This window comes from Erpetoichthys calabaricus, chromosome 4 (assembly GCF_900747795.2).
Source record: "Erpetoichthys calabaricus chromosome 4, fErpCal1.3, whole genome shotgun sequence".
Lineage (NCBI taxonomy): Eukaryota > Metazoa > Chordata > Cladistia > Polypteriformes > Polypteridae > Erpetoichthys > Erpetoichthys calabaricus.
Window position 1 is genome coordinate 232849099 of NC_041397.2, and position 26190 is coordinate 232875288.

Below are 26190 nucleotides of genomic sequence, written 5' to 3' on the forward strand. Positions count from 1 at the left end.
TCTGAAAGAAAAAATGGATGTGGCATTGTAGGGAACATATTAAGTGAGTACAGTATGTGTGAAGCTCTGCTAAAGAAGTCGGCCAGGTCATCCTGGAAGCTCAATCTGTTCTTTGGCAACAGAGATTATAGGGTAAGAAATAGATGGTGATCCATATTTCTTGTTTTGTGGGGTGACCAAGATATTTTGTGGAGTAATGCTCCTCTTTTTAATGCCGTAACTATGCATGAAATTGAGAAATTGATACCCAACAGCTATATCTAAACCAGCACTATGAAACCAACTGAAATAAGGGAAAACTGGTATACTATAGCTAACATCTTTCATTTACTACATCCCACAGTGAGATTAAGTCTGAAATGGGCAACTTTCAAAGGAGCAAAATTCTCACATGGAAGTCTATTTGATTTACATTTCCATGAAAATAAACAGTATTAGAATTTCAGTGGCTGTAATACTGTACCATGTGCAAAAATGTAGAAAGCTTTACGAGGTCATAAAAATAGTAGCAATGAACGCAATCACTTAATATGAAACTTTTTTATTGGTGAATTTAGAAAATGCCATAGAATCATCGGTAAGTCAGTGGGGTTTCCTTAAGTTACTTTGGATTCTTCCCATATCAAACAGATTTGTAAATCATGTTAATTGGTATAATTTGGTTCATGAATCAGGATATGCATAACTATTTTCTTTCATGGTCTGGTACCATCCAGGGTCATGTCTTATTAAGAATGGCTTGGAATTATAACTAAATCGATAATCATTGAGTGCTTTATTGAAATTCAAAATGCAAAGTAGAAAACAGGGCTCCATAAATCAGGCCAATTTGTAATTCATTGCCTTTATAGAAACCTCCAGTCTGTTATTTTGTTTTGTCCTGGCCACATGCCATGCCCTGTCACATACCAAAATGTTGATCAAACACCATCTGCATATTGCCTCATCATAAACTTGTATTTTCTCCCAATATCTCTGAATTTGTGCGTTATGAATGTCACCTGATCATTATGTGCATTGAAATGTGTCATTTTGTTGATTGCCAAATTAATAAAAGAGGTGGCAATGCTGTTCCCACTTACCATGACCCATTACACGTTAAATTGTTGATGGTGAACTACTCCAAACCCCATCCCACAGAAATTTTTAAGGAAGACCAAATATTAGATTTTTTGATATACTGCCCACAAATCAGTTTATAATAATTCATGTTCCCCTCATCTTCATACCCTATGTTGAATGCTGTTGGTACCTGCTGCTCTGTAATGAATAATGTGGGATCAGAAAATGGGTAGGGAGTATGTTTTTGTATTTATCACTTCATATAACATTCTGAAACCCACTCGATCCAATTCATGTAAGTGGTTAGGGGGCCGCAGTTCTTATCCCCAGCAGCATTGGGAGGAAGGCATAAAATGGCTATGGATAGGACTTTTGACTGTATACTCTATCTAATTATTCTTCATGTTTGTTACTAACATCCCAGCCCAGAATTCCCCATTTGTGTTCACTAATCTTCAGTTTGGAAAAAATTTATAATAAGAAGATGCAAGTCTCTTTGGAAATGTTCAGGGACATGAAAATACCATTAGCAACTCTGAAAAGCAATCTTCTGAGTTCAGATCCCACAGAGCCATTTCAGGTTGAGGGCGAAGTACATAAAGCCTTTCTGTAAGTCAAAGAGAGCTGAAATTGCCAGATGATCCTAAGCTTTTGACTGTTATTTTTTTCATTTACAAATTCTTAGGTGTTAGTTGGTCATTTATATGTTTATTTGTGTTTGTCTGATGTGAACTGTGAGGCAGTATTATTTAATAAAAGGACCAGAGACAAGTCTTTATGGCAAAGAACTCATGCTACATTAATATAGGAGAGTATTAGACATGCAGGGCAAGGGTTTCCTATAATCACCAGAAAAACATAGGTAGTTATAATAACATAGGTAGGTATAATAACCCAGAAGCGTTCAATGGGTAGAAGGCTGACTAATTTAAATTAATTAGTTTTAGTAGCAAGATAGTTGGATTGTATGGCTGTGAAAATTACGGTAAAAATCCCACTTTACAGAGTTTCAAGAAAATAAATGTACAACTTATCTCCTAGGAATTTCCCCTAACATATAAAGCACAATATAACAAAAAAACATGATAGAGGACCCTTTTACCCCAGTGCCTTAGGAAGTAAGAAGAGCATCTTGTTCAGTACTGAACAAAGCAGAAATGTGTCCCTGTCTAAAGTACAATCCCAGATTGCTGGCACTCTCTTCTATTCCCTTGCCAGACTTCCCAGTTGGACAAGTGAAGGTGTAGTAGATTGTGTTGGAGTAAGTGATTAAGTTGACTGCCTTAAGCTTTTTCTTGATAATAACAGAAGGCAATATTACTTTTATATTGGTGTTAAATCATTTGCTTTTCTCCTTTGTGATTTAAAATGAGTTCACTTTTAAAAAATCCACACTCATCATTTTTCAAGTGTTCAATTTAATATGAAAGAAAAGAATTCTGCAAACTTCAACTTGGAGCTGCCCATTCAACTGTGACATAAGAATGTCTTCTTGTGCACTTGTAACACGTATATGCTCGAGAGATTCAAGTGTAATTATTAAGCTATTGTGCTAAATTGATGCCGACAGTCGTTCATGGAACATTTCTCCCTATTCATATCAAAACCTTACCTTAATCAACATTAATTTGCTATAACAGGATACTTATTTTAAAGCAGAGATAATATAAGCAAGCAGAAACTTCTTAAGAGATTAACTGTAGAGAAAAGGAAAGTGTGGAGGAGTTTATAATAATCAGTAATGAAGGACAAAAAAGACAAAAGCTCTTTAAATAACAATTAGCTTTGTTAATATTCTTTGCCAAGGTCATCAGTTTTTGCTGGGTCTCTAGCGAGATTCTTATCTGATTGTTACGCTAGGATAATAAAATAAATCTGTCTTTTTTAAAAAATATCATACATTTTAAACAGTTTATCTGAGAGATTATACTTGCCATGGGAATCTCAGCAACATTTTCACATCTCCGGGAAAGCACATTATTGAAATAAAAGTCATTGGGGTCTTGATTGGAAGGCTGTGAAGGGGCAGAATTGAAAAATAGCCTCAAGGTTATTTTTATTGCTTTTTTTCTTAAGGTTAAGGATCAGGATAAATAAGAGTGATGGAATAAAACACACAAAACTTTTCATTACTGATTTGGTAGACTTGGGTTCTTAAGTGTGCTTCATTTCAGGGGATGCATCACTCCTTAATGTATCTAAAGAACTTACAAATAGAAAGCGAGTGCTTTCTAGCTGCGAGAATTTGTTGATTATCTTTGTTTAGCTTGCCATGATTATGAGATTTTGTTGATCACTTGTGCTTATCCACTGAACATAGTCTATGTGATGGATAATGGAGAAAGACTGTTTACATGTTATACAGAGAACATTGACTATTGACTAGGTGATGAATGAACTCTTCAAGTATATATTTACTGTTTTTGTAAATAAAAAAAATAAAATAAAATAAGACATAAAAAGTGTGCTATTTCATTGAGGAAATGTGTATCTGATGGTATTCCATAGGAGAGTTAGTCCTTGCTTAGTCACCACTTTTTCAAAAATAGGCATCTTCAATAAGCTCAGTGCTCTGTCATTATAGTCTAGCTGAAGACAAGATGAGATGAATATGGATGCTCTGCTGCGGTATTTCATAATTGTTGAACAATGTGGTGTAGTGAGATTTCTCTGGGCAGAGGGAGTGAAACCTGCTGAAATTCAGGATATTAGCTCAGTATGTAAGTGAAAACAACATAACTGAACAAAAGGTTTACGAATGGATAGAAATGTTTAAAGTGGGAAGAACAAATGTAACAGACAAAACTTGATCTGGTAGATCATCAACATTATTCATGCAAGCCCACATTGACATGGTAAATGCCATCACCAGAGGAAACCAACGAATTAGGTCTGCTGCTGCTGCACAATTGGATATCAGCAATATCTGCACATGCCATAACGCATGATGACTTTGTGTAACGTAAAGTTTATGCAAGATGAATACGCACACATCTTACTGATCTCCATAAGCAACTATGTGTGGAGGTTGCATCCCAAGTCCTGAAATGTTATGAAGAAGATCTTTGTGTTTTGGGGTGGATTGAAACATGGGTCCATCACTGTGAGCTGGAAAGCAAGAGACAAAGGAGGCAGTGGAAACAACTGTCTTTGCCAGTAAAGAAGAAATTCAAATGACAGCCTTCCGCCAATGAAATCATGATGACCTTCTTTTGGGATATGAAGGGTCCTATACTAGTACATTTCCAGAAACAGGGGCAATCAGTGACCAGTGCAATGTACTGTGCTATGTTTAGAGAGAAAATGAAACCTGCAATTCACAGCAAAAGTAGGGGAATGCTGTCAGAAACAGTCTTGCTACTCCATGACAATGCACGTCCCCATGTAGTAGAGCCAATAAAACAGCTGCGGTTTGTACCTTTCCACATTCCCCTTACTGTCCTGATCCAGCACCATGCAGCTATCACATTTTGGTCCACTTAAAGAGGGTCTACACGGTTCCACATCCACCTCTCATGATGAGGTTAAGGAACGATACAGCCGAAAAGCGTCTTCTCCCAAGGAATGAAGAAATTAGTGGAATGATATCAGAAGTGTGTTGAACTGCAGGGAGACTATATGGAGAAGTGATATAACTGTAATGTTCATCTTCTCACAGTTACTGGATTTAAAGGGTACGTTGCCTTTACTTTTTGATTCTCCCTATTTTTTTTACATTTTCGCCTTTGTTATTTTGACACACTTGCCCACCTAGATATGACTCCTGTTTTGCCGCTGACCTTTTTTCATTTCCTGGTTACATTTCCCTGTGTTCTGCTCAAACACAATATCCAGGGTGTCATGAGTCAAATGCCACATGCATCAAATGCCTAACAACTATGCAGCATCATAGTGAGCAGACAAACAAATCTATGGCACCCATGCAACCAAACACACAAAATGGCAGTGCTCATTAAAAATCACATGCTCAAAACTGCAATGTGATTATGTCCTAAGGATACTTATAAAAAGTATAAATAGTCTGTGACAAATTTAACTACAGAGCAAATCCAAACATAAGTGTCAAGAAGGAATAATTGATGCTTTCTTGCAAATTGTCTGTTGTACCTATTGTACTACAATCATTAGTTTGCTGGAGACATCCAAGTAAGATGTACATTATATTATAAATACATTATGTTACATTTGAACTTGAACTTGAAAATATTAATGTATGCATTTGCAAAACAAACAGTGCTATATACAACCTTGTGTATTGCAGGTAAAAGGTTCATATACCTAACAAAGCAGATTTGTTTGGTTTTTCATTCATATTTGGATTCCTGCATTTGGTGGCTTTCCTAAAGATTACACGTCTGACTTTCAAAAACAATGATCTGAATGGCAAAGACAGGGGCATGAAGTACATGGCATAACTGTATAACAGATCTAGCTTTTTCAATATTTCTCATGTTTAGTTAGCTGTGACACTAGTTGAAGAAGACTTTAACTCTTAAAATAAACATAGATTTTGGAGTCTTTGCCCAAGTCTGTGATACTCATGGAAGAATTTGACAGAACAGTTATAACAATAACAAACAGTAGCCCAAACACTCTTACCTTCTTGTAAGAGGTGCCTGAATTATCATGTTCTTTTCTCTTGAAGGAACATTTGGATCTATTAAACATCAAGAAGAAGAAGAATATAAATGTAAATGAAGATTTACCTTATTGCACACTCCTGGACATTCTAGGAAGTTGTAGTTATGAGGATTATATATCTACTGTAAAATCCACAAAATAGTGTATTGTCATAATTAAGAGAACATTATCCCAGTGACATGTTATGTGGAGTAATAAGTAATATGTATTTATTGCTGAGGGTAAAATATATTTGCAATTTAGCCCTGAGAGTCTAAGGTGCTGTTTTTTCACTCTATATTTTTACTTCTGTCCTTCATTTGAAGATGTAGAATGATGTATTTTAATGTGAGTAGGAGTTGAGAATTCAAGAGATAAGACAGTTTTGAAATGTAGCACTGCATGCCTTAAAGAAAAAAATTTGCATGCCTTACAAGAAATTTGCTGACGGAATTATTGTGCAGGATACAGACAAGGGATGAACATTTTGGGCTGTCCATAGGAGTTCATAAAGGAAGCATAATTTCTTGGAACTCCCGAAATCAAAGTCTGAGCCTGACATTATCTTTTTGCAAGTGATAAGCTACTGAGGAAAATATGAAATTTTATGGTAACTACAGCTGGATAGGTGATGGGGTTAAGCTGCAAGTTGTCTTTTCTATTACACATGTGGTTTGCAGGAAAAGGGGAGTTATTGAAGTGTTTCTCCTGATAAACATGAATATAATTTTTATGTTTTGTGGGTTGAAAGGTTTCCATTTTTCATACAAATGCAAAAAAAAAACATTTTTACTCTTTGTGCTCATTTACAGTAGCAAACTTCCGAGCAGTTATATATTACAGACACTACAAAAGGAAATGCTGTTTAAGTGTGGTTTAAATGCCAGATGAATGTTGAGCTGTGGATGGGAAGCATTAGTGGATGACTGCTTTTTGCATTCGGGAATTGAATGCATCTCTTTGCTATGCAAATGAGGACTCAATCATGAATTTTATATAACAGGAGTATGACATGCATTCCAGGCTTAAAAAGCTCACAAAGAAAGTAAGTGTTTAATAACATATACAGACATTGCACAATATGAACTCACTCAGGAGTACAAGCCTGAACTCTATTTGGTGTGTAGTATTTGCAAAGCATTTTTTAAGGGTGGGTATTTCACTGGGATACTTCAAGCAAAAGAACAAGAAGCCAAGATCAAATGATCAAATCAAATGATTGCCGCTATAATAGTTATTGGTTATTTATATTGCAATTTATTTGTAAAGATTTATAGTGTTTGTGCGGACTCATACTCTTTATTCAGACTTTGAGATTAATAAAAACACTATCTTAAAAAGTGTAACACTTTTTTTCTCTTATTAATTGTAACAGTATCTTACATATAATAAAGTCAAGGAATACATTTTAGATTCTTTAAATTATTATTATTTTTTAACATTTATTGTGGAAATAGAATGACGCATAGTAAATACAGTTTCAGGCACAAATGTTTAATCTGCAATATCAGATCTTTTAACACTTTTTCATCAAATTTTCAGCAGTGTTGGACTTCATAATCTGATTTGAAATTCACCATTCCAACACTGAGTATTTAAGCTCTTATCATTGTAAATATATAGTAATTTGGAAAGTTGTGTACTTATGGAATACAGAACTGTCCAATGTGCTGATTGTTTGTAATTCAACTTTCCTGCATACATTTAAGGAATTATAAAGTCATGGGGAGCACAAGGTAAGGATTCAACAATAGCCCCACACTTCTGCACTTGGGGCCATTCTAGAGTGACCAGATCTAACCTGCATGTCTTTGGGGTATATCTGAAGAAAAATGTATACTTAGATATTGGAAAACCTAAAGAACCACCCGGACAGGGACCAGACCAAGAGTTAACTGCAGTCCCTGTCAGTGCTTGGAACCTTTTTATTGATACACTAGCATTTGATCATAGAGCAGGAGGAGAGGGTTTCTCTATTAAACTTAGAGCACCACAATGCAATAACAGTGAAAGTTCGAGCAGCATTATACACTAGCACTCTAACAAAAGGTTTTGGTACTCTGCGTAGATCCACTATCAAATTTCCAGCACCACAGATTTCAAAATTTCCAATGAAGCCTTGAGCACCCTGGGTTTAGCATGCTAGAAATCAAAGGGATGATAAGAAAAGATGTTGTCACAGTAGGTAGAAACTAAAAGAAAAGCTAGTGAGTACCAGCCCACTTCATGCATTCACCTTTTTGTTTTAGTCTGCATTAGCTTGCCATGAATGATTACAGTCAATTTATATATCAGGAAGAAAAACTTGATCTAATATAACTAGTCTCTAAAATAACATTTCCAAACCTCATCATTTTAGGGGTGCTGTGAGTTGGGGCCTGTCCCTGAAAACACTAAGCATTATGTGGAATCTAGCTTTGGATAGGGTTACATTCCTTTGCAAGGTCCACTCATGTGCATATCCAGCCATATGCTGTAGTTCACAATAGCCATTTAACCTAACATGCATGACTTTGGAATGTGGGAAGAAACTGGAATATCCAGAGATAACTGGGTGGAGACATGAGGACGAAAACTGTAAACTCCTTACTGATCAGGATGTTACCAAATTTCTACCAAGCCCAGGTCAGTAAATTTTAAATCCATTAAAGCCTACTGAATGCTAACATTGTCCAAAGACTGAAGCTACATCCACTCAGCTTCTAGAAGCCATGGAACTCTGATTTGCTTGTGACCAATAAGTGAAAGTAGATTTCATTCTCGGTAATAGCAGGAACTGCATTAACTCCGACAAATCTCAGAAATTATAACAGTAACTAAAAGAACTCTGTGATATGCAAAGTGACTCTTCCAGGATATGATTAAAACTTTGCCTTTAGTAAAAATATACATCAATATTATTTCCTCCAAGGCGCAAGATTCATGAATATGCAAATGTGCTGTACAAAGGAAATATGTAAACAGAAGTGTGAAATTTATCTCCAGTATACACTACATCCAATACCTTCTATATAAGTAAAACAGAAAATGCACATTTCCTGATAAAATGCATTTTTTTCTTTTTTTTATTTTCTTCTGGCCTTTATTATGTTATACTGCTTTTAAACTATTGTGAATCCTCATTGAATGTTACATCTGAATTCATAATAATGTATAACATTATGTCTCCTAGAATATTTATCATAGAGGCCTGAAAACATTACAATCACCCTTGGGAAATTTATATGGAGATCCTGACTTTTAACTCTTGCTCAGTATGGCTGCCTGGCAGTCACCTTGGAGGTTTTCCCATTATGTTGTCTGATTAAAAATGACTAAATGAATTTGCTTGATTTCTTCTTCTTCTGCAAATGTGTTCACTTTGAAGAGAATCCATTCTTCACTGGCTGACATCAGGGAGACACTTCCCTCTTTTTTTCTTGGGTTCTAACATTTTTAGGTATGTAGACTATTACTTTGTGACAAGGATGGTGTTTTAGCATAGACAAGAGGGGCCAAGCATGGTATTGTAATTAAGGGTTGAAATTTATTGGCTAGCTGTTCCCCTGTGATGTACAGTAATCAAACAGCGATCCCTACACATGAGCCAATATGTCAAGATGTCTTTTGTTCTTGCTCCTTTTTGAAATGATTGTGAATCAATTAACACCTCGTCAGTTGGCACACCTGAGCCAAACCACCTATGTCTTCTAAAACAAGGAAGCATTACTGCCCTTTACCTACTACTCATACAGTACTTAGGTTTTTTCTTGTTCTTTCACATGCTTGACAATGCTGGTAAAATTCCTTTTTGGTCACATGGGGCACACGTATCCATACTTTTGAATATTAAAGTTGATTGGAACAGTCAGTTTCAGAGAATCTCATATGTATTAAAGTAATACAAGAGTGTAGTTGTGTCATTGAAATCAAATTATAAAAGAAAATTGAAAGAGTGGTAAAAGTATGATGGAGAAGAGTCTGATTAGGCTTGATTTCTATCCAACTATCTCTCAGTTATCTACTCTCTAGTTACCTACCATCTTGACAATGTTGAGTGTAAGGCAGAAACCAATCCTGGATAGAGTACCTGACCATCTGTGGGCTGCTATACATTGAGTGCCTCATATTTGTGTTCATGGTCAAGTCAGGTTAATAGCAAAGCCCTTTTTTTGTAATTACATGTAATTCTTCAAAACACTTTTTGTCTTGAGAATCTGTAATTTGTCCAATGTCCATTCCTCCCTTATTCCCATTATTTATCTCCACTGAGTTGTGTTCTGCCAGATGAGCCCTTATAATGAGCAGCCTATCTGCAGAGCTTATTTAGAAATCTCTGATGCCACTGCAGGCTCAGGTGGAGTGAGCCAACTGCCACAGGATTAGTGCAAACCTGGTGAACAAATTTCCCTCTTCATGATGCCTTGGGAAGCTGCAAAAAATGGTAGAATCACTGATAATAAAACAGATCACATAGACAAAGTCCTGCTGCAACCTGTCATTCTTTTCCAGGGATTGTTTTTGAGTATTCAGTGAAATTTACAAAGGGTGAACCCTCTCCCTGTTCAAAGATTAACTAGGGAATGCTCTGTAGATTAATGGAGTAATTTTACATGCAATGAGTTTTTTTTTCTAATTAGCCTGTTTTGGGAAATTTTTGGTATTCAGGGTTGATAAACTAATTCATACTGAGGCACACCTTGAGTAATGGGATTCTCCATGTTTGCCTCTAACATTTTTGTATATATTATGATGCATAAAACACTTGATTGATTTTTTCCTCAAGGATGACAGTTCTGTCATATATTAATGTTGTGATTTCCAATTACTGCTTTATCCCCTGATTAAGATGGCTCACACAGGCAATGTGTGTGGGCTGCCAATGTGACCCCCAGTATTGTAACTAGTGTGGAGACAGAAATTGCTATTCCTACATACTCTCCTAGTTTACATTTATAAGAAAATAAATCCTTCCCTTTGTTATAAGAAAGTTAAATTATCAGGCAGGCAATCTACTTACAATACACAAGATTTTTGAAAGATTACTGTTTTAAACTGTTATAGCTCCACTATAAGTCATAACCTAAAACAGCACAAATATGGCCAAATGGTTTTTATATGAATCAGCATGTATGTGCACTATTTATGTATGATAGCATGTTGGCTTTAGAACTGTGTTGCTGACTGTTAATTTCAACCTGGTATTGTTACTTGCCTCACATTGACCTGCTAAATACTTGCTATCCTCTAGATAGATAGATAGATAGATAGATACTTTATTAATCCCACTTGCATATTCTCAGAATTAAAACCTGGAGCACTCAGTTACATTTGTGGCTTCTACATTCTGCAAATGTTTTCCTTGTCCTCTTCTGGAAGATTCACTTGTGGCCACAGCTAAAAACTTTGTTCTTGTTTTTAAATGTTAAACTGCACTATATTCTTTGATTAACTGCTTAGTACTTACCATATGGATTTTTATTTTTGGTCCTGCGGTAGGTTGGCACCCTGCCCAGGATTGGTTCCTGCCTTGTGCCCTGTGTTAGCTGGGATTGGCTCCAGCAGACCCCCGTGACCCTGTGTTCGGATTCAGCGGGTTGGAAATGGATGGATTTTTATTTTTGCCTCATACTATCCATCTACTCCCATATTCTATTAATCTATCTATACGCAAGTACTCATTGTATGTTATATTTTTATTTACATTGTATTAAATAATAATTATTCCTATGTATATTTTTTTATTTTAACTCTGCTCTTGGAGGGTGGCGCAATGGTGGCATGACTGGTGTCCCATTTAGGGTTTGTTCCTGCCTTGCGCCCTGTACTAGCTGGGATAGGTTCCAGCACACCCCATAACCCTGTTATGGTTTAAGCGGGTTAGAAAATAACATGACTCTGCTCTTGCTTGCTTTGCAAAGCTTCAGGCTATTTAAAGTAAAGGCAAATTAATTGATTGACTGCTGTTTAAATGTATTTTATTGCAAATGCAGCAGTTCTCACCCATGAAAATGCATTCAAACTTTTTTAATTCTCAAATGTTTTCATTATAATATGAATAAAACCTGTGCAGATGTGATTGTTTTTAGCTTTTATCAGTTTCTATAGTAGAAAAGGGGAACATATTGCACTACACTGCTCATAGACAACTCACTGTGACCCTTGAACCAACAACAGCAATCTGGGACCCACCAGTGGCGTGGCACAGTGGTTGAGAAACACTGGCTTACACAGAGCTTGCATACGGACACAGAGACTCCATAAAACCGCCAGTGTACTGGTGACCCACACCAGACCTACATAGCCTTAGTTGCAATGACCTGTACACTTTGGCACTAAAATACAGCAAAATGGCAAGCCCTAAATAGATCCTTAAGTTGGTGTATGACTGTCTCTGCAAGACTGATGTGTGAAGGCAAAGAAAAACTTAGGGGGATTCTGCAACTATAAACAGAGCAGAGTGCACATCCTGTATAAACAAGCCTTCTTCAGTTTTTAACATAATGGGCTTTATGGAAGTCTGTTCATAAGTATGAGTTATCTGTCTGTAAGTTGGATGTTTTTAACTTGTGGGGCTGCCAGTAATCATAATTTAATAGAGAATATAAACTGTAGTTCTTTACACAGAAAAAAAGAAAACACTTCAAATAGATTTATAGGTTTATATGGTCAGTATTGTCACATGTATGGAGTACAATATAATTTTTACTTGCATGAGAGTCCTTTCAATTACATGTAAATAGAAAGAGCATATACAGTACATAGTATGGTAAAATTAAGATTAGTACAGTTTTTACAGAAGAATGGAATATGAGTACAGTACATTTAAATGCCAAGTACCAAAAACTTTACATACTTTTTGAGTTCAGGATCAAAGTTGTTGGTAATTCTTTCAGTTTAAGTATATGCTGACGTAAATCACATGTAAGTAATTTGAGGATGTAGAGAGTTTTGGTACAGGATACAAGTCCTTTTTTCACCAGTACATGATTTTTAAGGATGAGATTAATTCTACACACCTAATTATCTGTCATTTTTTAAATAGATACACAGGGGACATTGTAAAAATAAACGTAAAACATAAAATGTTTCATTCAATGAAATATTGTCCAAGACTCCAGAATGGCAGCTTAATGAGTCAGTGACACCACTTCAAAAACAGAAGACAATGAACACATTAACTGCATGCTTGTCATTTTATTTCAGAGTGCATATATTAATGAAGTTCATGATGGGTGGTAACTAATAAACAATTTCATGAGATGAATAAATGAAGTTACTTCAACAGAAAAAAGAAAGTTTTTTCAGGTATCTCTCATAGGGTACTTTATTTGGCATTTATCTATCTATCTATCTATCTATCTATCTATCTATCTATCTGTCTGTCTGTCTGTCTGTCTGTCTGTCTGTCTGTCTGTCTGTCTGTCTGTCTGCCTGCCTGCCTGCCTGCCTGCCTGCCTGCCTGCCTGCCTATCTATCTATCTATCTATCTATCTATCTATCTATCTATCTATCTATCTATCTATCTATCTATCTATCTATCTATCTATCTATCTATCTATCTATCTATCTATCTATCTATCCAAAGAAAAACATCATATGGTAAAGGTTTCTGTAATAGTGTCTATTATGAAAGATGCAATTTAAAATACATGCTGTACCTCCAACTCCCACACACTGTCTGTCGTTTTAAAACTCTGCACTTCATGTGTACTGTAGCTCTAAGAGAGGCATGTGCAATAGAAATTATGCTGTGAATCCATGTAGGGATCACCAGGTCTGATGACCAGTGGACCCAAGTATTCTTGACACAAACAACTAAAATATGTAAACATTACAAGTGTTTTTGGCAAAATAACTTTTCCATTGGAGGCAAACCAGTGAAAACCAGAGTACGGCACTCTTGCCTGTATTATTGATGAAATCAACATTCTAGAATCTGTCGCTGGTCTAAAATATGAAACCATAACTTCGGTATAACAGGCCTAGTTACCTTTCAGTTTTTTGTTTGGCATTTAAACCGATGTAAATTGCCCTTGAGCTCTCTCGATTCCTTCTGAAATTCTGAAACGGGGAAATATAGAATCTACTTCAAGACTAAACCATGATGCCATGCTTTTTATATATAAGGTCAAATGAATATGTGACCACCATTCAGTTTATTTGGCCTATAATCCAGAAGTCATTCAAATGTTGAAGTTGGGTTGATCATTATAGAGGCAATGGTCTTAATAATTACACTTTGAACAAAACCACATAATGCTATTGTTTGGACTCTTCTGGAAACTGAAGGGATATTTGTCAGGTTTGCTATCCCATATGGTGTTTGTCTGCTTAGTATACACATTTTCAGTGTAAGTCAAACTGCTGGTGCAGAAGGGGAATAGCAGATGTGAACAGAGAAACCATAAGAAAGTAGGGAATGAAGCAGGCAAAAGGCAAACTGACTTACTAGTATGAAAAACCAGGATAACAGTCAGGTAGCGGTCAAAACACAAGACTTAGCAGAGCACAGCTGAGGTAGCAAAAAAAGCTAGAAAAAGTTCTTTCAAACACTAAGCAACACTAAACATTAGATTCTAAATTCACAAAGCTAAATAAAAGCTTTAACAAAAGACAACTGCTGACCAGCGCAATGGTATGGTCCCTGATGAAAGCCATCTCTCCATTTTTATTTCCCAAGTCTCTCATGTAACTGCGGCATGATTAGTGTTGCTGGGCAACAAAGGCAATGGGTTTGGCCAGAAACAAAAGCATCTGAAAGGAGGCAACAAGACAGAGTCCAGCCCCCTACCTGACACCAGTCCTCTATGTCTATTGTTTCGTGTCCTCCTAGACAAAATATCTTCTTGTAAAAGTGAAACTGAGAAGTGAGAGATTAAGATGGGATTACAACAGGCCCCGCACACTATTAGCTTGTGAAAATAAATTGTGTTGATGTGTGAGGTGTTGTTTTATGAATGTTGCCTGAGGCAAACGACCAGTGGAAGCAACATGGAGTGGATGGTCAAGAATGAGGACTAAAGGACTTTGAATGTAAATCTGTGACATCAAGAGCAGAACTGTAAAAAAGAGATGCAAATTGACAAGAAAACAAGGGCCAAATAGCAGGAGAAGATCTAAAATATTACTTTTAGAGAGTAAAAAACAAAGAAAAAAGGAAAACGTACGAAGGCTACCTTTGCAGAGCAGAACTGAAAACACCATTGTGGAGTTTATTTTCCGATCTTTCCACAATCTTTTGTGTTTATACGCAGATTTGAGTGTGACATGTATGTGTTCACATTTACATAGGCAGTACTGAAATATTACTGGGATGAGCAAATGAAAGTGATTCTCACAATGCACTCTATGGTAATTTCCACTATTTGTTGAAAGTGATTTATCATAGTTTCTGCCAATGGATGCATGATTTTTGATACAGCCAGTGGAATGCATTAATCATTAATCATATCCCTTCACAAGTAATGTATTGCTTAGGCCCAAATCATTATAACAATTAATATCTAATTAATTCTGCAGTCCTCTTGAGTGCTGGAGATGCGGCAATGTTTATTTCCACAGAATTTTTTTTTAAATGCTCCACCCATCCTCCTTTTAATGTTCAGGGTACAGAACCATGTTTAGAATATCAAATTAGCAAAAATAACATTGTTTATTACATTATCTCCAAATGAGCTTATTAGTTCTCACCAACTGCTATTTCATTGATCTTCCCCTTTTCTGTAATGTCTGAATCATCCAAGGCATTACTTGAATTGTTTCAATGCTTGATTACTTGTAATTGTAAAATCAATTCTGTCATACATATGCAATACAATACAATACACATATACAATTCATATAATACATATATGGATGGCCATATGCCATGTGGTCTGATAATAGGTGTTTGGATAAGTGGGTTCAGCAGAATTACCTATTTAATGACTATGTATGCTGTGATAGGGTGTCTGTTTGTAAAGGTGGTTGTTTCGGTGAGGCAGGGCACCATCAAGAGGGCAGAGTACTGTGCCATATGAATCTTTCATAGGAAAGATATCATCACTACCATTGGGACAATGTTGCTAAATGGCATTGTGGGATACCTATTGAGTGCTTGAATTTGCCATATGTTAGTGCACAAGTGAATTTTCCATGAGCAAGTTATAAAATGGATGGATGGACCTGTGTGTGTGTGTGTATGTGTGTGTGTGTGTGAGAGAGAGAGAGAGAGTAGATACAAGAATGAGGAGATTTTACAATTTTGCTAAGAGCAGGCAACCCATTAGGTTGCATATTAGGCAACATATTAGATTCTGCTATTGATTGATCCCTACTCAAGCAATATAATAATGGCAGGAAGAGTCTTCTGTACCATTTGGAAGTGGTCAGCTATCATTCCAGGGTCAACCACAATTGTGCTACCCGCAGAGTGCAATGAGCTTGGGAAGACAGGCATTTTGAAAGGTGCTGAGGTTTTTGAGGTGCAGTAGTATTATGAACGAGTAAAGGAAAATCCAGTTTGGAATCTGTGAAAACAAAGAATGGCTATCACTGAACTTACAAGTGATTTCTCAGTTTTAATGGAAGGTAACATTAAGCCGTTAGTGGCAGTGTGGAGCTTAAACATTCTCACAGAATCTAGATGGATTTGTTCTGAGAGTACTCCTGATTCTCTTTCACTTCTCAAGGATGTGTTGTTAATTGGTAACTCTAACTTGTCTTGGTGTGAATATGTGAATGAGTATGTCCTGCCATGGACCAGTATTGCATCGTGGGTTGTTTCCAAATTCTGATTCTTCTGGTTATAGGTGTTTGCCTCTGAGACACTAAATTGGACAAAGTGGGACCAATAAATATATGGATTGACCAGCTGGGGTAAATTAATAGTCCCTAATCTGTGAAAACATTGCCTTAAATCTGCCTTCCCATTACTGAAATAACTATAGTATGAAATTTGTTTCAGTTTTGGGTAACCGCTTTTTATGTTTACTCATGACTAAATACATTGTACAGGTAGAAACGTAGTCATCAAACCTGCTCTTCATCTATAGTAACTTTCAACATGACTTACAAAAATGAAGTTGGCATTGATTAATAGATTTCTTAATTTTCTTTATACTCTGGGCTACAGAATTTGGATTACAAGGTCCTAGACATATTTTCTTTAATTTATGGGATGTCAGCATTCCTGTTGAGGTCATAAACTTCTGAGTCAGATGGACCAGCCTGCTAACCAATTTGACAGTTGTTCCAAGATGGGGGAGTGGTAAAGCAATTTGTAAAAGTAGACACAATCATGCAAGCACAATAACTAATACTTCATATTTTGCTGAAGTCATATTATCTGGTAATTTAAGGTGTAATGGTAGCATCACAGTTGGTGTGTCTGCACTTTAGTTTTTCTCCGAATATATACTGTAATAGTAAGGAAGACTCCCATGTATTAATTTTCTGAAACTTCTTTTTTCAGTTACATAATCACAGTAGTCAATCCCAGCTTAAATTGGAGCCCAGACACTTTGGAGAAGATTCCATTGCAGAGCAAAGCTTCACGCACACCCGCAATCACATGCATCAGGTCCATGCAGTGTATCCCATAACTCAGCTTTAGCAGCTTTTAGATGTGGGAGAAACCCAGAGCACAATAGATGCAAATAATATATGGAATCACGGATAAAACTTGCAAAGCTGGGAATTTCATCTGGTTTCTGGACCTGTGAGGCAGCAGAGCAGTTCCGTTCCACCCAAATGCTAAATTTCTAAGTGAAAAATTGTTGTTTCTGAGCAAATATTCAGCATTAGATTAATGTTTTATCTGTTACTGCCAGACAATGCTTTTTGAATAAATTACTGAAAATAGAAAGATGCCCTGTGCTTACAAAATACTTTTAGTTGATCACTGTGGCTTAAGCTTGAAAAAATGTATTTTTTTCTTGTACAGATAAGATTTACACATATTAACCCAGCAGTCTTTGTCAGCAAGCTATGAAAAATAAGCAGTGTGTCAATTTTTAAAGAGTTTGCAGACTGTGCTGGGAGGTATTTCCTTGGATAGAGAGGCTTGTTGTATTTTAGACACATACTTATTTAGCAGTAATTACTGATCAAACACACATGTAAAGCAAATATTTTTAAAATCTAAAACTCTTATTAAAGAATGGATAATGTAATTCTGCCTTCATTGAATATTTTTTAGATTCTCAGATTATTTCTTAAACGTGAAAACTAGTAAGAAACACAATGGATTGTTGATAGATGTCAGTTTTAGGACACTGGCTAGTATTAGATTTACTACAGACCTCTGCTCAGACCTCCTGTGAGAATGCCAATTTTGTCAAAAATCCCAGAGTGGCAAATTATTTTGCTTCATCAGGACTCTTTGGCCTCTAGGGAAGTAAAGATTGAGCAGGAGGAGACCTGATAAGCGTTGCAGCCTAAATTAAATGGTGTGCTTGGGTTTTGTGTTCTTGTCGGGAACTGATACTTGACATTAAGTGGAGTTGTATGTTAATGGCATCCGCACCTGCTAAAGAACAATACACGGTATTCATGTGTCTCCTTTTGGATGTTTAAAGGTTGTAGTCTTAAATTACAGCCAAAATCCTGGCTAGTACCAGAGGCCTTGCTCTACAGCTATAATTTCAACTGAAATTCATAGGCAAACTCCAGCGAAAGTATGCCTGAGAAATTCACAAGTACATAAGATCAATGTAGCTATAAAAATGTTTCTTGTGAAACTACATATTGCATTAAGTTCAAAGGAAGATTTCTTCAGTACAGTCTCTCTGATTTCCAGTATTTTTGGGCTAATGGCACTCAGTTTGTAACCTGTAAAAAATATTTTCAGAAAAGTGATATTTCAGCTAACAGTTGGCACAAGGACAGGACCTAGAAGTGTACCTGTTATAGTGTTACAGAATTACAGGCAGCAGTATTGGATTGCCATGGTCATGAAGAAACAAAAATATCTTATGACAGAAGACTTCTGCACTTTCTCTGAATCGCTGGCTTGATCTTGTCATTTCGATTGTTGTACAGGTCATGGAATTGTCTCTGTGAGTAGTATAAGTAGTATGAGAAGAAAGAGGTAAACCAGCAATGTTGACCTCAAGCAGGTGAAAGATATCTAAAATGAGGGATTTTATCTACTGTATATGGTTCTGTGTAAATTGAGTATTTGAGACAAGAAAATGACACACTCTGAGAATATGCACCCTTCTGTTCTTAGATGTTTCTATTTATTGGTGACAGATGTGTTGAGTTTTCCTAAGAAAGACATTTTTCATCCAGAGGTGTTCATATTGTGTTTGTCTAGTGACTGTATGAGTGAGTGTATATGCATGTGCTCTGCAATTGAATGACATTTTATTCAGGTTATCGGTTTGTATTCCATACTGACAGTACTGGCTCTGATTCTTTGTAATGGAATAAGCTTATTATATGTGTATATGTGCACACATATATGTATATTTGAAGTAAACATTATAGTTTACACAAACTTTGTGAGTGAAGCAAGTCTCTGTGAGCTCTTCTAGCTTTCTTTTTCAGGTTAGTTTTACAACTAAGGTTACTACTGTATTTGTAGTAGGGTAGAACCTTCTTGTCATAACAATTATTAATGAAATCAGTGCTATATATGTGTTGTTCCAAAAAATATTCATTTATATGTTATTTAACCATCTGAGTCCTGGGAGATGCAAGGACAAAAGACCTATGAATAAATTGTACAACAGTTTCGTAGGATAGAAACAGCAAAATTACAGTCTAATTAGAAAGTATGACAGGATCTGAATGCTGTCATACCTTCATTGTAGACAGAAGATGAAACAACCAGGACTATAAAATTGAAAGATGGTAAACATCAGGAGAGCATGATTGGTGTCTTCTGCATATAAAGGAAGGGCCTCTACTAGCCGGCTTATTATACCATTTGTAATGATAAAATGAGACATCCAGGATTACAAGGTTAGAAGGTTTTTAAAAGCAGGGAGAATGAAAACTGACCTGGGTCCTGCCGAAACCAAATAATTCATCATGTATCCCCCAAAGACAGCCCTGTACACTACTAGTACATAATTAGGAAGTAGCTTGCTAGTAGGGAAAAGAATGGCCACTGCTGCAGAAGAGTGAAGCTGAATGGGTGCACTGGAGATAATTTCATTAGATATGGCTAGTTTGCAAACATCCCAAGGGTAGTTTTTGTGACTGCTATGTGGAAGTAAACCTAATGGTTTGTTGTTCAGCATTGCACTTTTATCTGTAACCCTCCTTTGTCTGTAAAAATTAAAGCTATTTGTTCTAGGTCCTGAATGGTACCAATGAGTACATCCATCACTGCAGTCACACACTGATTATTGTTTGAAGCTTGATTATTCATCCAGGTCAAATCCAACATACATGCTATACAGTAATCATCTTCCATTTGCAGTTTTAGTCTGATAGAATGAAAGAAACCTGCTCCCCTGTTTTCAAGCTCAAGGGTCAACTGTAGTGCAGTTCTGTAAGTTTCTCTAAGGACAAGCCATCGCTTGCCTGTGAGTTCAATGAACTTTTATTTACCTAAGAGAATGCCTCATTTTTTTCTTACTGTTTCCGTTTAATTTTTTGCCAGATTTGTGTTTCCCTGTCTTCAGATATTCCACATGCTGTATGTCAAACTCCCTCAATTCTCATCGGCCACAGGTCATTGAAGCTGTGACAGTGCAGTTACTTTCAACAAAGTGACAGTAATATATAATGTATCACTAACTTCATTAGTTCTCTGCAAGGAAAGTGCTGTAAGACTTAAGTATACACATAAGACTAAATGTTACTTATCTGTGAAGCATTCACAGGGAAAGCATTCATTGCTTTGCAGTAAATGTTTAAAATAATCACACTGAGAATTAGGATAAACTTTAATATTTGCAATGCCTCGCTGTAGACGAAAGAGTTTTTTATCTTTTTTGCAAGGCAATAACTCCAGTGTGAAGATGATAAAGGAGACAGATATTATACCTTTCAGTTAAATGTATATTATGCTTCATGCTGGGATTTTTTTCACCATAAACCCATACATATCAAGAATACAACTGCATTGGGAATATGGCATTTGGGGACTTAAGGTGTGGGGGGTTTGATACATTACTACATGTGGTTTCTCATTTGCTGTGTAATTCTTTTGCCATCCATTTCAAATCCAGTTTAGAGCAGTGGAGAGCCTTTGCCTGACTTGTAATAAGTCGACAAAAGGTGTGAACCAATCCCAGACAGGTGTTAGTCCACTACAGAGAAAACTTACACACGCACACACTGTTTAACTTGCACACTCAGTCTCTCTCACACCGAGTGACTTTAGAATGACTAATTAACCTAACACACACTTAGGGATGTAGGAGGAAAGCCCATTTGAACATGGAAATAATATGCATACTCGTGAATTTGTCTCTGTTATTCATGCTTTGAAAGTATTGTTTGAAAATATTTTAATTTAAATCCAGACTAATGTCAAAGTAAAGTAATGGGAAATAATTAAATCCACTACTTTTTTAAAATGGAATTTTAAAATGTCCATTATAATTTGCAAAAAATGTATCATTTAGAATGTGGCTTGCGAAAATAAAAACCTTCGAACGTTAAGAGAAGTTAAGGTGACTTGTTCAAGTGTATTTGTTGAAATGCATTACTATTATATCATAGGTACAATATGACAATATTCCAGTCAGTTCTTAAATCAGACATTGAATTAACAGATTGTCAAACAGATTACTGTGAATGAACTTGGCCTTTACTCATTTCTTACACATAAAGTGCCGAAGCTGCATGCATGGCAATGTTGAGTGTAATCCTTGTTTTGCCAAGAACCCTCTTCAATGTTGCTGCATACTTCCAAGTTGAAATTTCAGACATTTGAGGAGCATCTGCATCCATTGAAGGGTAATAGATTAAGATTTGTTGTTGTGCCAACATGTCGGGGGTACAGTTATGCAATTGTCATATTACATATTGCAAGAACTTTTAGAGAATTTAAATTTTTTGACTGTCTTAACAAATCATAATTTTAAGAAGTACTGCAAAAATGTTTATTTCTTTATAGTTTTTAGGTTATATCCTTATGCTGGAAAGGAAACACCAGGGATTACTTTACATTCTAAGTAAAAAGTTAAAATTTATGATAAATGTTTGAAGTGCTTAGTACTATGTTGAAATATACAAGTGAAAGCAATGTATGGAGAAATCAATTCATATATTGAGGGGTTCCTTCAAGACAAGCTTCATGTGACAGGCAGCCATGGAGTCGACTCCAGAACAATAAAGATATCACAAATATAACAAAATAACATTAGTGTGAAAATATGATATAATTATTTCCTCTAACATGTCAAAGTTGTGAGTTATTTGGTAATTCTAAATTGGCTCATTACGAAGAAGCATTGTTGATTGAATGAGTGAGCGTAACCAGTGGTTGGCTAGCTTCTTTTCCTAGGTTTATTCCTGATTTGTACTGATTCCATAGATCATAAAGTTACTGAACAGCCAATCATATTAACAATATAGTAAACATAGCAAACACTGTATATACAGTATATCAACAAAATACTTGCAAATATATATTGTTTATTTATATATATATGTATATTATATATATAAAATGGTAAGGGTTGTCCATCTCTTACATAAAAGCTCACGAAATATGGGGCTTTGAATGTTAATCTTGCTCATACTCAAGAGCTTATGCTCTGATACACATAACACAACCTGTAAGTTGGATGTGCTGGCTACCTCAGCCATATAATTGGGATTCGGGTCCTTCTCACTGCAAGCACCGGCATGACGACATACAATAGCTGACAAATAAAACAGAGCTGTGAGTGCATGCGCCATGACTTATAGAAAGAGAACACTGTGCAGTGTGCTCACAATGAGGCACACAGCACAGGGTAATTAAACATGTGTCAACTACATACCATTATGCCATGAACAACAACACGATCCACAACCTCACCTCTGCAGCAAACCAGAAATGGGAGCCGTTTCACCAACAACAAACATTATAATGAAACGATAGGACACTACCACAAATACAAAAGAGAGAGGTCAACTTCAATATAGATCCATTGATTTATGGTACAGACTGAAGAACAAGAAGAACAGCAGTGCCATCTGCACAGTATCAAGTGTTACATACACCTCTGCAATGTAATTGGGTTTTGGGTTATTCTCAGGTCAATACACTTTAAGCGCAAAACACTGTCAAACACACTTGTTAGGGCATGAAAGAAGTGGAGGGACCCTTAGTGGAATTACCTGGGGTGTTTCCTAGTGTGTGTATATACGTATTGCATGCATGATATGAATATTATTTGTGTGTATATGTATGTGTCTTTTTTGCTGTTGTATTATTGTTTGCTGTTCTAACTAGATGTGCAAGTAAGAATTTCATTATACTATGCACACTTTGCAGTTGTACACATGACAATTGACTTGAACTTGAACTGGAACGGATAGGCTTTGACTCCCTACAATGATGGAAAAAGATGTCTTAGAAAATTAACTCATAAAGTAAGCTGCAATAAGAATGTGTGTGCTGATATACAGTGGATTCAGAAAATATTCAGACCCCTTCTCTTTTTTCACATTTTGCTATATTGCAGCCTTGTGCTAAAATCATTAACATTAATTGTTCTATTGATCATCACTGGGATGTTTCTACACCTTGATAGATTGGGCATAATTTCTTTAATACGCATATCATTATATGAATGTTACACATAATGAAAATGTATATGTTTAAGAAGACTTTGCTTATAGCCAGGTCAACGAAGTTAATACTACAAGGATAATTAGTCAGTAAGTCAGTCACTCTTCAACCTGTTGTACCCTGACACAGGGTCACGGGTGTCTGCTGGAGCCAATCCCAGTCAGCACAGGGCGCAAGGCAGGAACACATCCCTGGGCAGGGCGCCAGAAGGATAATTATAAATGTGAAAATATATCACCTTATTTTTCTGTCTGTCGTCTACATAAACATGTACTATGTAATCCTAAGAAGGTCAAACTTGGTATGAAGGCAAAAGTAGATTTTTAGCTTGTTTGTATGGAAAAAGACATGCACATTATGATTATTTCAATAGCTTTATTAACTTCTGTATATATACAGGAAAATATAGAACAAACATATAAAAAAACTTAGTTTCATTGAAATTCATTGTAAATATTTGAAAGGAGAAAGATTAACTTGTAATATTTATTGCAAGTCCAAAGACCTTGTAACAGTGCAATTGTGAGTCAGTTTTGTAATCATCAGACAGGAGTGAATGCAAAAGTAAAAATGACCAAATTAGGGTATATGGTGAATGTTATCAAAAACACCCAAATTCTGTTAATTTGTTCCTTGTGACTCTGCATGTTAAATGTGAATAACCAATATGACTTGCGGCATAGGAAATGCTTATTATAATCACCTCCTCTTGGATGTGGGAAAGCAGCCTCCAAGATCGGCTGAACTACAGTAGTTCAACTGAAGTACAATATGATTAGCCTCTGTAAAGTGATGAGACAGAGAAATGTTTTGTATTAGGTTAACAGATACTAAGTTTGTGCTTGATCATACCAGACTTAACTTTCTTAAACATTTTACCCACACACAATAATGTGCATGGACATAGCAACAAATAGACCACACCTTTTGAATTACAATTTGATCCGTGCTTCAGAGTAATATGACCAGTTGAATTGTCAAGAATGTTGCCTTTGTGAGCAAAACTAGAGCAGTTATGCTGTAGGCAAGGGAGATGTCCAGTCTACAAATTAAACATGGTGTGGTGGTTTAAGAGTGGTATGTGTAGCATAGACAACAAAGGCACAAATGTTTTGATTCTGTGCAAATGAAAATAAAGGAGAATGATAAAGTAATGGGTTGAGATGACAGAGACAATATTGGATACATTTCTGTACTGTGCTACTTGTACTTGTTGGGGAATGGCAAGTGGTGTTTTTTTTGTATTGTGCATTTACTTGCAGAAAAAATGCTAATATTTACAAAATTTTGTCTTTAACTATATCTACATGTGAAAACACATACAGCGTGTCGCTTTTTAAAAAAGGATTGCATTCCTCATCAGTAAGAATAAGCAGTAAGACCAGTGCAGTAAGTAACTGAAGTTACTGGTGTGGCATTATTTGCCTATGGAAGTAATGGGTAACACTTTACATTAAGTGTCCATAATTACACTGCAACTACCATGTTATTACCTGTATAAGTACAGTGTAACTATGAGTTATTACTCCGTACTTACTGTGTAGTACAAAGTAATGTTATAGTTAATTACTCAGTTGTCATTGTTATTCCACAGTTAATATAATTACAATGTAACAATTTATCACTGATCCAAAAACAAGTGTACTTACATAGTTGCATTGTATCTGTAATTTCAAAATGTAATAAAAACATTAGGGCATGTAACTGCAACTATGTTCCATGGTCTGGGCAATTTTAATGGAGAATTGCAGTGATAACTGCATAGGTTTTCGATGATATTTCAAGATCTTTTTTAAATGGTGAAAACACCTTTGCAAAATGGCTAACGCTTTTTCCCAAAATCTAGAGGGGCACCTCCTTGACATGTTTTGCTTAAACAAGCATTTGTCACATTCTTGTAGTTGTGTTACACTATTTATTGTTGAATTTTTTGGGCTATTATTATACCCATCCCTAACATAATATTGCCAAACTTGCATCATTCAATCAAGGTACACAGGGCTGCAGAGCCATTCCAAGCATCACCGGACACAAGGCAGGAAACAGCCCAGGATGGGGAGCCATCCCATTGCAAGGCCCACTGACAAACATGTTAAATTGAGATGCACATCATTTTGGTCACATACTTTTTAAAAAAAAATTTTCTCTCACATTTTTCATGCATTTTTAAGGGAAACTACATATGTGCTCAAAGTTGTGAATAGTGAATCTTGTCAATTTGCTGGCCCAATATAGTTTGACATGAATGTTTCAGACTTCTCCAGTTGTTCATAGCAGTGTAACCTCTCTTTGTACTTGACCTCCACTATATATCCATCATTTGTGTAACTTGACATTTACTGCAAATTGATGTTCTTCATGTTTACACATTAGCATTTTAATTTAAAGTGAAACGAAAGTAACAAATGAAATGTTGAGCTGTTACACCACATTGTAATTAACATAAACAGCTTTTTCATTTAAAGTGAAAACTGTATGTGTGCTTTGCATTTCAGGGGGCTTCCATTTCTAAAAATGGAAACATTTTAGACAGGCTCATGGTAGAGTATTATTGTATAGATTTTTTTTTGTTTCTTTGGGACACTTATTTAGCCAAATAATGCAAATGAGAACAAGTGTTTACTCTGAAGTTTGTTGCCTAGCAACCTGACAATTTGAGAGCCGGATCCATGCTATTGATCAAATGAATAATGAGGAGGCTGTCACTCTATTGGTGGAGGGGTCAGCTTCTATACTGCAGTTTATCTTTATGAGACAGAACTTTCTCTTTGTTGGCTGGCTGTCTCTGGTGACATAATTTCCCC

At 36.1% G+C, this 26190-nt stretch overlaps 1 protein-coding gene across 5 annotated transcripts in view; it reads left to right on the plus strand.

The window, feature by feature from the left end:
* Window positions 1-26190, plus strand: part of fat3a (FAT atypical cadherin 3a) — a 547007-nt gene that overhangs the window by 34807 nt on the left and 486010 nt on the right. The window lies entirely within an intron of this gene.